This window comes from Phocoena phocoena, chromosome 7 (assembly GCF_963924675.1).
Source record: "Phocoena phocoena chromosome 7, mPhoPho1.1, whole genome shotgun sequence".
NCBI classification, from domain to species: Eukaryota; Metazoa; Chordata; class Mammalia; order Artiodactyla; family Phocoenidae; genus Phocoena; species Phocoena phocoena.
In genome coordinates, this window is record NC_089225.1 from 41,594,646 (window position 1) to 41,608,103 (window position 13,458).

The following is a 13,458-nucleotide window of genomic DNA, read 5'->3' on the forward strand; positions in this document are numbered from 1 at the left end:
ATCACATGTTAAGCCACAAAACAAGTCTTAACAAATTTAAGAAGACTGAAATTATATCAAGCATCTTTTCTGATCAAAATGCTACAAAACTAGAAAAACAGAAAATTCACAAATATGTAAAGATTAAACAACATACTACTGAACAACCAATGGATCAAAGACACCAAAAAGAAATTTTAAAAAAGACCTAGAGACAAATGAAAATAGAAATACAACATATCAAAACTTATGGGATGCAGTAAAAATAATTTTAAGAGGGCAGTTTTTAGCCTTAAATGCTTACCTCAAGAAACAAGGAAAATATCAGATGAACAATCTAAAATTACACCTCAAGGAACTAGAAAAAAGAACAAATAAAGCCCAGAGCAAAAGGAAGGAAAAAAGATCAGAGCAGAAACAAATGAAATAGAGAATAAAAACATAATTGAAAAGATCATTGAAACAATGAGGTGGTTCTTTGACCAAGATGAAATTGACAAACCTTTAGCTAGACTCACTAAGAAAAACAGAGAATCCAAATTAGTAAAATCATAAACGAAAGAGGAGACATTACAACTGATACCACAGAAATATGAAGGATCATAGACTACTACAAACAATTGTATGCAAACAAATTGGACAAATTAGAAGAAATGGATAAACTCTTAGAAACATACAACCTTCTAAGACTGAATCATGAAGAAATAAAAAATCTGAATAGACCAATTACATGTAAGGAAATTGAATCAGTAATCAAAAACTTCCCAATGAAATAAAGTCCAGGACCAGATGGCTTCACTGATGAATTCTACCAACATACAAAGAAGTAATACCAATCCTTCTCAAACTCTTCCAAGAAATATAAGGGAGGGAAAACTTCCAAACTCATTTTAGGAGGCCAGCATTACCCTGATACCAAAATCAGATAAACACCACAAGGAAAGAAAATTACAGACCAATATACCTGATGAACATAGTTGCAGAAATACTTATGAAACATTGACAAACCAAATTCAACAATACATTAAAGAGATCATACACCATGATCAAGTGGGATTTATTCCAGGGATGCAAGGATGATTCAACATCCTCTCCTCTCACAAGCACATCAAAATCTCAACTACTTGCAGAACAACCATTGATCAAAAAGACAGGAACCAATCAGAAAACATCTTCTATAACTAAAGATATAAAGAAAGAACCACAATGTGACAGGTAGGAGAGGTGGACTCATGACTTACTCAAGTTCCATACCCAAGGGTAGGTGACCCACAAACTAGAGAATAATTATATTGCAGAGGTTCTCCCACAGGAGTGAGATTTCGGAGCTCCATGTCTGTCTCCCCAGCCTGGGGGTCCTGCACTGGGGAAGATGAGCCCCCAGAACATTTAGCTTCAAAGGCCAGCAGGGCTTTACTTTTAGGAGTCCCAGAGGGATGGGGGAAATAGAGGCTTCACTCTTAAAGGGTACACACAAAATCTCACACACTCCAGGACCTAGGGCAAAAGCAGTAATTTGATAGGAGCCTGGGCCAGACCTACCTGCTGGTCTTGGTGACTCTCCTGGGGAGGTGCAGGTGCAGCTATGGCTTACCATAGGGATGTGGACAATGGCAGCAGCTGTGCTGGGGTCTCCTTCTACCATGTGGATGCTGGTGCTGGTGCTGGTGCTGGTGAGTGCCGTTGTGGAGTCGTCCCTTTAGCTGCTTAGTGCCAAGACCTGGCTCTACCCAACAGCCTGTAAGCACCAGTGCTGAGACACCTCAGGCCAAGGTACTAACTAGACAGGAACATAGCCTTGCCTATCAGCAGACAGGGTGCCTAAAGACCACCTGAGCCCACAGCCACCTCTAGAAATGGCCCTGCCTACCAAAGGGCCCAGGCAGGACCCAACTCTACCCCCCAGTGGGCATGCACTAGCCCCCAAATCCCCTGGGCCCCAGCCCTGCCCTGTAGGAAGTCCGCTCTAGTCTCTGGACCAACCTCATCCACCAGGGGGCAGACCAGATGCAAGAAAACTGCAGTCCCCAGCCTGCAGGCCAGCCTGCCCACAGTAGGCCAAACCCTGCCTGTGGACCAGCTGGGCCCCAGCCTTGCCCACTAGTAGGCCAACACAAGCTTTAGGACACCTCAAACTCCATACCCAACTGTGTCAGGGACTCTCCACCCCCACCCCCCCCAGCCAGTGATCTGATGCCAGCTCTGTGATCCCTGGGCCCTGCAACCAGACTCCAGGAGAGGGCTCTGCCTCCCAGTAGTCCGGCACTAACCCCAGAACCTGGCTTCTCCCTCCAGGGGGCGGGCAACAGCCTTGGACTCTTCTGGATCCTGACTCCACCCACCAGTGACCAGCACTAGCCCTAGGGCCCCATGGGGTTCTGCAGTCAGCTGCCTCTTGACCCATTCCCACCAACCAGTGGCTGGTAGCCTCTGCACAAGGCAGGGCCTGGCAACTAATCAAATCGGGGTCCAACCAAGCCTGCAAGATCACCCACATAGTCCACCACGACAGATGGATCCATGCAGCCCTCAGAGGAGGAATCCCTGAAGCATATAACTTGGATGATGAGAGGGGAGTACACTGTTGGTATGCATAGGACATCTGCTACAAAAGGCTAGTTCTCCCAGGTTGGGAAACATAATTAACCTACGAGATACATGAAAATACAAACAGCAACTTAGGCAAAATGAGGCAACAGAGGAACATGTTTCAGATGAAGGAAAAAGAATGCCAAAAGAAGAACTAAGTCAAGCGAAGATAGGCAATCTACCTGAGAAAGAGTTCATTCAGGGTAGTGATTGTAAAGCTGATCAAAGTTGAGTATTATGTTGTCTGTGCGTTTGCTATAAATGGCTTTTATTATGTTGAGATATGTTCCCTCCAGACCCATTTTGGTGAGAGTTTTTATCGTGAGTGAATGTTGAATTTCGTCAAATACTTTTTCTGTGTCGATTGAGATGATCATGTGGTTTTTGTCTTTCCTTTTGTTAATGTGGTGTATCATGCTGATTATGTTGAATCACCCTTCCAACCCTGGAATGAATCCGACTTGATCCTGATGTATGATTCTTTTTATGTATTGCTGGATTTGGTTTGCTAATATTTTATTGACGATTTTGCATCTATATTCATCATAGATATTGGCCTTTATTTATTTTTTGTAGTGATTTTATCTGGTTTTGTTATCAGGGTGATGAATGCTCCATAGAATGACTTTGGGACTGTTCCCTCTTCTTCAATCTTTTGGAATAGTTTGAGAAGATTAGGTATAAGTTCTTCTTGCATGTCTGTTAAAATCCCCCAGTGAAACCATCAGTTCTGTACTGTTTATTTGCAGGGAGCTTTATTATTACAAATTCTATTTCACTTCTAATGATCAGTCTGTTCAAATTATCTGTTTCTTCTTGATTCTGTCTTGGCAGGCTGTATGTTTCTAGAAACTTGTCCATTGCTTCTAGATTGTCCAATTCGTTGGCAAATAACTGTTCATAGTATTCTCTTATGATTTTTTTGTATTTCTCTGTATCAGTTGTTATTTTTCCTCTCTCCTTTCTTATTTTATTTGGGTCCTCTCTCTTTTCTTCTTGGTGAGCCTGGCTAGAGGTTTGTTGATACTGTTTTGCTTTTGAAAAAGCCAACTCTTGCTTTTATTGATCTTTTCTATTGTTTTTTATCTCTATTTTATTTGTTTCCTCTGATAGTTATTATTTCTTTTTTTAACATCTTTATTGGAGTATAATTGCTTTACAATGTTGTGTTAGTTTCTGCTGTACAACAAAGTGAATCAGTTATATGTAGACATATATCCCCATATCCCTTCCCTCTTGCGTCTACCTCCCACCCTCCCTATCCCACCCCTCTAGGTCGTCATAAAGCATCAAGCGGATCTCCCTGTGCATAACATTTGTTATGTATATATATCAATGCTATGCTCTCACTTCATCCCAGGTTCCCCTTCCCCCACTGTGTCCTCAAGTCAGATCTCTACGTCTGCGTCTTTATTCCTGCCCTGCCAATAGGTTCATTAATACCATTTTTCTAGATTCCATATATGTGCGTTAGCATACAGTATTCCTTTTTCTCTTTCTGACATACTTCACACTGTATGACAGACTCTAGTTCCATCTACCTCATTACAAATAACTCAGTTTTCTTCCTTTTATGACTGAGTAATATTCCATTGTATATGTGTGCCACATCTTCTTTATCCATTCATCTGCCGATAGACATTTAGGTTGCTTCCGTGTCCTGGCTTTAGTAAATAGTGCTGCAGTGAACATTGTGGTACATGTGTCCTTTTAAATCATGGTTTTTCTCTGGGTATATGCCCAGTAGTGGGATTGCTGGGTTATATGGTAGTTCTATTTTTCGTTTTTTAAGTAACCTCCATACTGTTCTCCATCATGGCTGTATCAAGTTACATCCCACCAACAGTGCAGGAAGGTTCCCTTTTCTCTACACCCTCTCCAGCATTTATTATTTGTAGATTTTTTGATGATGGCCATGCTGACCGGTGAGAGGTGTTACCTCATTGTAGTTTTGATTTGTATTTCTCTAATGATTAGTGATGTTGAGCATCTTCCCATGTGTTTGTTGGCAATCTGTATGTCTACTTTGGAGAAACGTCTATTTAGGTGTTCCACCCATTTTTAGATTGGGCTGTTTGTTTTCTTGATATTGAGCTGCATGACCTGCTTGTATGTTTTGGAGAGCATCCCTTTGTCAGTTGCTTCATTTGCAAGTATTTTCTCCCTTTCTGAGGGTTGTCTTTTCGTCTTCTTTATGGTTTCCTTTGCTGTGCAAAAGCTTGTTTCATTAGGTCCCATTTGTTTCTTTTTGTTTTTATTTCCATTCCTCTAGGAGGTGGGTCAAAAAGGATCTTGCTGTGGTTTATGTCATAGAGTGATCTGCCTATGTTTTCCTCTAAGAGTTTTATAGTGTCTGGCCTTACATTTAGGTCTTTAATCCATTTTGAGTTTTATTTTTGTGTATGGTGTTAGGAAGTGTTCTAATTTCATTCTTTTATGTGTAGCTGTCCAGTTTTCCCAGCACCACTTATTGAAGAGGCTGTCTTTTCTGCATTGTATATTCTTGCCTCCTTTATCAAAAACAAGGTGACCATAAGTGCGTGGGTTTATCTCTGGGCTTTCTATCCTGTTCCATTGATCTATATATCTGTTTTTGTGCCAGTACCATTGTCTTGATTACTGTAGCTTTGTAGTAGAGTCTGAAGTCAGGCAGCCTGATTCCCCAGCTCTGTTTTTCTTTCTCAAGATTGCTTTGGCTATTTGGGGTCTTTTGTGTTTCCATACAAATTGTAAAATCTTTTGTTCTAGTTCTGTGAAAAATGCCATTGATAATTTCATAGGGATTGCATTGAATCAGTAGATTGCTTTGGGTAGTATAGTCATTTTCACAATGCTGATTCTTCCAATCCAAGAACATGGTATATCTCTCCATCAGTTTGTATCGTCTTTGATTTCTCTCATCAGTGTCTTATAGTTTTCTGCGTATAGGTCTTTTGCCTCCTTAGGTAGGTTTATTCCTAGGTATTTTATTCTTTTTGTTGCATTGGGAAATGGAACTGTTTCCTTAATTACTCTTTCTGTTTTTTCATTGTTAGTGTATGAGAATGTAAGAGATTTCTGTGCATTAATTTTGTATCCTGCAACTTTACCAAATTCATTGATTAGCTCTAGTAGTTTTCTGGTGGTATCTTTAGGATTTTCTATGTATAGTATCATGTCATCTGCAAACAGTGACAGTTCTACTTCTTCTCCAATTTGGATTCCTTTCATTTCTTTTTCTTCCCTGATTGGCGTGGCTAGGACTTCCAAAACTATGTTGAATAATAGTGATGAGAGTGAGTACCCTTGTCTTCTTCCTAATCTTAGATGAAATGATTACAGTTTTTCACCATTGAGAATGATGTTTGCTGTGGGTTTGTCATATATGGCTTTTATTATATTGAAGTAAGTTCCCTCTATGCCCACTTTCTGGAGAGTTTTTATCATAAATGGGTGTTGAATTTTGTCAAAAGCTTTTTCTGCATCTATTTAAACAATCATATGGTTTTTACCCTTCAGTTTGTTAATGTGGTGTGTCACATTGATTGATTTGTGTATAGGGAAGAATCCTTGCATTCCTGAGGTAAACCCCACTTGATCGTGGTGTATTATTCTTTTAATGTGCTGTTGGATTATGTTTGCTAGTATTTTGTTGAGGATTTTTACATCTATGTTCATCAGTGATATTGGCCTGTAATTTTCTTTTTTTGTGACATCTTTGTCTATTTTTGATATCAGGGTGATAGTGGCCTCTTAGAATGAGTTTGGGAGTTTTCCTCCCTCTGCTATATTTTGGAAGAATTTGAGAAGGATAGGTGTTAACTCTTCTCTACGTGTTTGATAGAATTCACCTGTGAAGCCATCTAGCCCTGGGCTTTTGTTTTTTGGAAGATTTTAAATCACAGTTTCAATTCCAGTGCTTGTGATTGGTGTTTATATTTTCTGTTTCTTCCTGGTTCCGTTTTGGAAGGTTGTACTTTTCTAAGAATTGGTCCATTTCTTCCAGGTTGTCCATTTTATTGGCATATAGTTGCTGGTAGTAATCTCTCATGATCCTTTGTATTTCTGTAGCATCAGTTGTTACTTCTCCTTTTCATTTCTAATTCTATTGATTTGAGTCTTCTCCCTTTTTTTCTGCTGGGTCTGGCTAATGGTTTATCAATTTTGTTTATCTTCTCAAAGAACTAGCTTTTAGTTTTATTGATCTGTGCTATTGTTTTGTCCATTTCTTTTTCATTTATTTCTGGTCTGACCTTTATGGTTTCTTTCCTTCTGCTAACTTTGGGTTTTATTGTTCTTCTTTCTCTAATTGCTTTAGATATAAGGTTAGGTTGTTTATTTGAGTTTTTCTTGTTTCTTGAGGTAGGTTTGTATTGCTATAAACTTCCCTCTTAGAACTGCTTCCCATAGGTTTTGGGTCATTGTGTTTTCATTGTCATTTGTTTCTAGGTATTTTTTTTATTTCCTCTTTGATTTCTTCAGTGATCTGTTGGATGTTTAATAGTGCATTGTTTAGTCTCCATGTATTTGTATATTTACAGTTTTTTTCTCCAGTAATTGATATCTAGTCTCATAGCATTGTGGTTGGAAAAGATGCTTGATACGATTTCAGTTTTTTAAAATTTACCAAGTCTTGATTTGTGACACAAGATGTGATCTATGCTGGAGAATGTTCTGTGTGCACTTGAGAAGAAAGTGTGTTCCGTTGGTTTTGGATGGAATGTCCTCTAAATATCAATTAAGTCAATTTTGTTTAATGTGTCATTTAAAGCTTGTGTTTCCTTATTTATTTTCTGTTTGGATGATCTGTCCATTTATGTAAGTGGGGTGTTAAAGTTGCCTAGTATTATTGTGTTACTGTCGATTTTCCCTTTTGTGGCTGTTAGCATTTTCCTTATGTATTGAGGGGCTCCTATGTTGGGTACATAGATATTTATAATTGTTATATCTTCTTCTTGGATTGATCCCTTGATCCTTATATAGTGTCCTTCCTTGTCTCTTGTAATAGTCTTTATTTTATTTTATTTTTAATTAATAAATTAATTTTTTTGGCTGTGTCGAGTCTTCGTTGCTGTGCACAGGCTCCCTCCAGCCGCGGTGAGCGTTGCGGTGCACACGGGCTTCTCACTGCGGTGGCCCCTCCCGTTGCAGAGCACAGGCTCCAGGCATGCAGGCCTCAGTAGTTGAGGCACGCAGGCTTCAGTAGTTGTGGAGCACGGGCTCAGTTTCTCCGCGGCATGTGAGATCCTCCTGGACCAGGACCCAAACCCGTGTCTCCTGCATCAGCAGGCAGACCCTCAACCACGGTGCCACCAGGGAAGTCACTAGTCTTTGTTTTAAAGTCTATTTTGTCTGATATGAGTATTGTTACTCCAGCTTTCTTTTGATTTCCATTTGCATGGAATATCTTTTTCCATTCCCTCACTTTCATTCTGTATGAGTCCCTAGGTCTGAAGTGGGTCTCTTGTAGACAGCATATATATGGGTCTTATTTTTGTATCCATTCAGCCAGTCTGTGTCTTTTGGTTGGGGCATTCAGTCCATTTACATTTAAGGTAATTATTGATACGTATGTGCCTATTACCATTTTCTTAATTGTTTTGGGTTTGTTTTTGTAAGTCTCTTGTGTTCCTGCCTAGAGAAGTTTCTTTAGCATTTGTTGTAAAGCTGGTTTGATTTGCTGAGTTCTCTTAGCTTTTGCTTGTCTGTAAAGCTTTTGATTTCTCTGGCGAATCTGAATGAGATCCTTCTGGGTAGAGTAATCTTGGTTGTAGGTTTTTCCGTTTCATCACTTTAAATATATTTTGCCACTCTCTTTTGGCTTGCAGAGTTTCTGCTGAAAGATGAGCTGTTAACCTTATGGGTATTCCCTTGTATATGATTTGTTGCTTTTCCCATGCTGCTTTTAATATTTTTTCTTTGTGTTAATTTGATTAATATGTGGTTCAGCGTGTTTTTCCTTGGGTTTATCCTGTATGGGACTCTCTGGGAATCCTGGACTTGATTGTTTCCTTTCCCATGTTGGGAAATTTTTGACTATAATCTCTTCAAATATTTTCTCAGACTCCTTCTTTTTTTCTTCTTCTGGGATGCCTATAATTTGAATGTTGGTGCACTTAATGTTGTCCCAGAGGTCTCTGAGACTGTCCTCCATTCTTTACCTTGTTTTTTCTTTATTCTGCTCCTCGGCAGTTATTTCCACCATTTTATCTTCCAGGTCACTTACCCATTCTTCTGCCTCAGTTATTCTGCTATTGATTCCTTCTAGAGTATTTTTAATTTCAGTTATTGTGTTGTTCATTACTGTTTGTTTGCTCTTTAGTTCTTCTAGGTCCTTGTTAAACATTTCTTATATTTTCTCTAGTCTATTTCTAAAATTTTGGTTCATCTTTACTATCATTACTCTGAATTCTTTTTCAGGTCATTGGCCTATTTCCTCTTCATTTATTTGGTCCTGTGGGTTTTTATCTTACTCCTTTGCCTGTAAGATATTTCTCCGTCTTCTCATTCTGTCTAATTTACAGTATTTGAGGTCTCCTTTCCCTAGGCTGCAGGGTCGTAATTCCTCTTGCTTCTGTTCTCTGCCCCAGTGGTGAGGTTTGTCCAGTGGCTTGTGTCGGCTTCCTGATGGGAGTGACTGGGCCTGCATTCTGGTCAGTGGAGCTGTGTCTTTTCCCTCTGATGAGTAGGACTGTGTCAGATGGTGTGTTTTGGGGTGACTCTGAGCTTAGTATAACTTTAGGTAGTCTTTGTGCTGATGGGTGGGTTTCATTCCTGTCTTCTCTGTTGTTTAGTGTGAGGCGTCCAGTGCTGGGAGCTGCTGGAAGTTGGTTGGAGCTGGGTCTTGGATTCAAATAGAGGCCTCCGTGAGAGCTCTCAGTGATTAATCTTCCCTGAGGCCAGGAATTCTCTAGTGATCCAGCACCCTGGACTTGGTATGCCCACCCCAGAGCCTCAGGCCCGACTTCTGGTCAAGTGACCAAGACCCCACAAGTCACTCATCCCAGCAATAAAGGGGATTTTTTTAAAAGACTACCAAGGGCTTCCCTGGTGGCACAGTGGTTGAGAGTCTGCCTGCCGATGCAGGGGACACGGGTTCATGCCCCGGTCCGGGAAGATCCCACATGCCGCGGAGCAGCTTGGCTTGTGAGCCATGGCCGCTGAGCCTGCGCGTCCAGAGCCTGTGCTCCGCAACAGGAGAGGCCACAACAGTGAGAGGCCCGCGTACAGCAAAAAAAAAAAAAAAAAAAAAAAAAAAAGACTACCAAAACCCCAGAGAAATGGAAAAAATAAAATCAAACAAAAGAAACAGAAAGAAGGAAACATGCACACACACAAAAGAAACAAAAACAGAACCAAATAAATCAAAAAGCAAGAGAACAACCAGACAAACAAAAGAACCCAAGAACGAAATCAAACATTTAAAAAGAAAGCTGACAAAAACACAAAACCAAAGAAGAAAACCAGAGTGCCAACTGAAGAATGAAGTAAAGAAACAAAAGAAACTGACAAAAATGATAAAAAAATAAATTTTAAAAAAGAGAAAGAGGAAAGAAGACAGAACAACAGAAAAGCAACATAGAAATAAAAACGAAAAATAGAAAATAAAAGAAAAAAAAGACAAAACCCCAGAGAAACAGTAAAAACAAAATCAAACAAAAGAAAAAAACAGAAACAAGGAAACACACACACGTAAAAGAAACAAAAACAGAGCCAAATAAGACAAAAAGTAGGAGAACAACAGACAAACAAAAGAACCCAAGAATGAAATCAGTTTTGATTAAAACTAGCAAAATAACCTAAAAACAAAACCAAAGCAGTGTGCCAACTGAAGAATAAAGCAAGGAAACAGAACAAACCGATAAAAATGATTTTAAAAATCATAAAGTAAAATAAAATGAAATAAAAAGGGAAAAAACACAGGACAACAGAAAAGCAAAGTAGAAATGGAGATATTAAGAAAAGTATAATAAAGAAAAAGAAAAAAATAAAAGAACACAGAACAACAGAAAAGCAAAGTAAACATAGAAACATATAAGAAAAAATTAAAAATATGTTATAAAACATGGAGATCCCAAGAGACTAAATAAAATAAAAACTAGGGGCTTCCCTGGTGGCGCAGTGGTTGAGAGTCCACCTGCCGATGCAGGGGACACGGGTTCGTGCCCCAGTCTGGGAAGATCCCACATGCCGCAGAGCCTGCGCATCCGGAGCCTGTGCTCCGCAATGGGAGAGGCCACAACAATGAGAGGCCCGCATACCACAAAAAACAAAACAACAACAACAAAAAAAAACTAAAGCAACTACAAACAAACAACAAAGAAAAAGAAACCAAAAAAAAAAGCCAGAACCAACAACAGAATGAATCAAAACATGATAAAGTTAATAGTAATAATTCTGTTTCCCTGGGGTCTCTGCTGTAAGTGTCCTTGCACACACCATGAGCCACAGCCCACCTCTGCTTCCCCAAGAGGCTCTCCTCTGCCGCTGGGCTGGCCTCTGGACCTACTGTGCGCCCTGTGGGAGGCACTCAGAATCTGATCTGGCCCAATTTCTGTGTGTGCTGCTCCCAAAGTCCACAGCTGCCTGAGCTAAACTGTTTTCATTTGTGGGAACACTCATTGTCTACTCAGATATTCCATAGACATAGGGTCTACCTAGCAGATCACAGGGGGTTAACCTGCAGCTTGTACAGCTGATGGAAAGATTTTCAATCTTCTTCCGTTGTCACCGCATCCCTGGGGTTCAGCTTTGGTTTTATCCCCACGTCTGCACGTTGTCCACTCACAGGAGTTTGGTCCTGAAGCTGCCTTGGATCTCTTGGGTCTCCCCCTGTGTGGACCGGGCACAGAGGTGGTATTACTGCTTGGATCATAGGAGCCCTGGCAGCACCAAATGCACAGGGAAGCCGGTGGCCATGGGCACAAAAGATATGGCCCTAGTGAGTGCCTTTTCTGGCACATGAGGGCCAGACCTGGCTGGGGTTTTTCTGGTGCCTGGCAGCAGGCATGTGAGAGCCAGCCCTGAGAGGGCTTTTTTTTTTTTTTTTTTACCCTGTAAGCAACGCATGAGGGCCACCTCTGAGGGGGCTTTTTTTTTTATTGCTTGGCAGCGGCATGCAAGAGCCAGTCCTGAGGGGGCTTCTTTTATTGTCGTCGGCAGGTGCCGGCATGTGGGGAGAGAGAGGCTACAATAGTGGCTCCTCCTGCGTGTGACTCAGCAATAATGCCCTGCTTCCATAGCCGTCCCATCTTCCTCCATAGGCATTCCCTGCTGTGGATTTCCTCCCTCCCATCCCCTCAGTCCATCTCCCCACAGCCAACAGCAGTTCTCGCTCTGGGCCTGTTCTCCAATCCCCACACACCAGTTCCCAGCCCCTTGCACACCTGTGAACACATCCCAGTCCAGAGCACGTAGGGCCGAGGTACAGACTATTTCTCACTCTGTCCCGTCTGCCACAGATCAGCCGCTTCACCCTCTTCTGATAGCCTCAAATGCTTCTCTCTGTCCCAGTCAATTTCTCTGTTGGAGAGGGGGTTTCCCTGAATTCGGGAATCTCTCTGCTTCAGCTCCCCCAGCCCAGGGTGCAGGTCCCATCCCTCCATCCTACCCAGTTATGCAGGGATCTTTATAGCACTTTCCAGTGTCCAAGGTCTTCTGCTAGTTTTCAGCCTGTGTTCTGTGAGAATTGATGCATCTATAGATTTATTCCTGCTGCACTCTTGGAGAGAGATGAACTTCACCTCCACCTACTCCACTGCCATCTTCTGATCATTATTATTTCATTCCTTCTGTTGACTTTGGGGTTTTTCTGTGGAGGGGGATTCTTCTCTTTCTAGTTATTTTAGATGGTATGTTAACTTGCTTGAGATTTTTTTGTTTTTTGAGGAAGTCCTGTATCACTTAAGAACTTCCCTCTTAGAATTACTTTTGCTGCATCGCACAGAGTTTGTAAGGTTGTGTTTTCATCTTTGTTCGTCTCAGGGTATTTTCTGACTTCTTCTTTGACTTCACCATTGACCCTTTGGGTTTTTAGTAGCATGTTGTTTAGTCTCCATGTGTTTGTTCTTTTCCCATTTTTCTTTTCATTACTGACTTCTAGTTTCATACAGTTGTGATCAGAAAAGATGCTTGAAATAATTTCTATCCTCTTAAATGAGTTGAGGTGTGTTTTGTGACCTAGCATGTTGTCTATCCTAGAGAACATTCCATGTGCACTTGAAAAGAATATGTATTCTGGTTTGGGGGAGATTTAGTGTCCTTTAGATATCAGTTAATTCCAGCTGGTCTGTTGTGTCATTTAAGACCTCTGTTGCCTTACTGACTTTCTGTCTGGATGATCTGTCCATTGATGTCCACAGAGCGTTAAAATCTCCTACTATTATTGTATTATTGTCAATTTCTCCCTTTATGCCTGGTAGTATTCGTTTTATATATTTATGTTCTCCTATATTGGATGCATATATATTGATGAGTATAATATCCTCTTCTGTATTGATCCTTTTATTATTATATAATGCCCCTTCTTTTTCCTTGTGGCCTTTGTTTTATAGTCTATTTTGTTTGAGTATTGCTACCCCTGTTTTCTTGTTGCTTCCATTTGCATGAAATATCTTCTTCCATCACCTCCCTTCAGTCTCTGTGTGTCTTTCTCCCTGAGGTGAGTCTCTTGTAGGCAGCATATAGTAGATTCTTGTATTTTTATCCGGTCTGCCATTCTGCATCTTTTGATTGGAGGATTTAGTCCATTGACATTTAAAGTAATTATTGAAAAGTATGTATTGCCATTTTAAACTTTGTTTTCCAGTAGTTTTTGTAGTTCTTTTTTTAAAATTTCTTTTTCTTTTTGTTCTTCCTTTGGTGGTTTGATGACTTTCTTTTGTATAATGCTTGAGCTCCTTTCTTTTTGGT